This window comes from Porites lutea, chromosome 2 (assembly GCF_958299795.1).
Source record: "Porites lutea chromosome 2, jaPorLute2.1, whole genome shotgun sequence".
NCBI classification, from domain to species: Eukaryota; Metazoa; Cnidaria; class Anthozoa; order Scleractinia; family Poritidae; genus Porites; species Porites lutea.
Window position 1 is genome coordinate 48,396,987 of NC_133202.1, and position 2,322 is coordinate 48,399,308.

Consider the following 2,322-nt stretch of genomic DNA (forward strand, 5'->3'; position numbering starts at 1 on the left):
TGTTTGGGTACCTTGCTGGTAAAGGTGGAGGCCAAGGCTCTTTTGAATACTCTGGTACACAAGCTATAGGTAATTGCATCTATTTTTGTCGCTGAACTTGTTTTTAAAAAGCAATTTTGGCATGTCATTCTTCTAATGAACAAAGGGCCTGGCTTAAATAAATACTTGATGTTTAGTCGTAAGGCTTTTTTGGTTTTTTGTCCCGTAAGAAAGTGAAAAAATAATCAATTACTTCATGAAATTAAACGTTTGAATGAACACCAAATATTAAATATTCAATAAACGATGATAGAGATGTCATGGTGAATTTTGAGTCTGGTGAATACCCGAGGAACATGATTTTTCAATTAGTGACACAAGCGGCTCGGAAGGAAAAATCCGAGTGCTTCCAATAGGAGTCGAATCTATGACCTTCTGACTATCACCCTCGGTCGGTAAGGACCCGGCTGCAAAAATAAATGTTGGAATAGTGCTAGTTGACAGCGTTCCTTCTGCTCGTCCTCTTTGTCTTCAGACCTGACACGCTTGCAAGTTCGACCCTCTCTCAATTTTGTTTCACGATGTTAGACGTAATGGGTATATATAACATCTTGGGTGACCAACATTTATCACCAAAACCAAGGTTTTGTATCTTTCTTTTAGCGCTCTTTGCAAGCAAAGCTCGACTTTTGTGCCCAAACATTTACCTGAAAGTAATATTGAAAAAAGAAACGGCCAAGGAGATCCGTAAGGAGACATCAGTATCCTTTCGTCCAGATGTTTTTGTCTTCTTCAGGAAAATCCGAGAACGTGCCTATACTAATTATATATATAACGACGTATTAATTTGATTTGAAGAAGGGGCTAGATAACCATCTTTGATGAGGCCTGCGTCTCGGAGGTTTTAACCTTTCCGCAGTCTCCCGATTTTATCATGTGCCAAGTGAAGTCTCTATGGGGAGCATTTTGTTTATATCAATCACTGGTCCACACTGGAATTCTGAGACAGTATGAGTGCCATGTCCATCTATTTCCGCTTTATTTCAAGTGTCTTTGCTACGTCCAGGAACATCCAATAACTTGTGTACACTCGTGAATACTCACAATTCAATGGATGATTTGAAATAGCGACGTTAATGCCATTTCTGATAAGTTTGCAAGTCTCCTTTCTGTGTCCCCATTTTTTTTTTAAATTCCACACCAACTTTAAACAAAAGTCTGATTTTAGAGCGAGTGGTTTCGAAAAGTACTTTTCCCAGTGGACAAATTATCCGGATCCGTAGAAACGGTGGCAGGCCTTACTAAGCATAACTAAATAAAAACAATGCCGAGTTATCAAATTTGTCCTGCGTTAAGAGAAGGGGTTCGCATTATTCCCCTCCCCCCCCCCCCCCCCTCCAACACAAATATAGTTATGATATACAGTCGGACCAAAGATATCTTCCCTGAAACAATGGTAAACACGATTATGGAACAATTCATTAAGTTCTTTGGTGAATTCAGCTCGTTTTAAGTAGCCAAAAGTCATGGTTTTGTACAAAATTAATCCCAATGCGAATAATTTTGGTATGTACGATGGATTTTTTTTAGAAGTGTGCTAACTTTTTTCAGTTAGTTTGGAGCCTTCCATGATGATTAAAGCAACAAACTTTTAACTATAAAGGGATCTTTTCGAAAAGCTAAGACGAACTTACAAAGATTTTCAGCCATTACATGAATCTGGGTAACATATAAAACCATGCGTAAAAGCTGACAGCAAACAAATAAATAAATTTTGTGACCGTGTGTATTTACAGTTACCCCGTTAAGAAAGAGAGTGATAGCTGTACGCTGTTGGCTCTTCTCTGTTCAAAGTCGCTGCGATCTTGTTTTGCAATGCTTCCAGTAAGTAAACAAGACTTGAAAATGGTTCTTTCAACATGTTTCTGATTTTTGAAGATGCTGGAGAGCTTTATTCCCCACTCAAATGCATTCGTACCCAGAGATACGTTTGACATAAGCTTATGAAGTCTGAGGAAAACATTACATTAATCACCCTCCCACGGCTTTTTCTACTTTTGATAAACAGCAGTACAAGCGAATATCCATCGACATTGCAGCTGGACGGAGGACCTAAGGCAACTTAACAAGTGTCTGAAGATGATACGTCCAAAGAGAGCGAAAAGATATTGTTCCATGAAGTTGGGAAATGTTACAGACGTTTGTATGATGGTGGTGCCCCCGCCATACAAACGTTAGTATTTTCGGAGATTTGCAACATATCACTTCAAACTTGGCAGCCTTACTGATTTTTAGGCTTTCTTTCCAGCTGTGTTGATGGCACTTTGCTAACTAGTTCCGGTA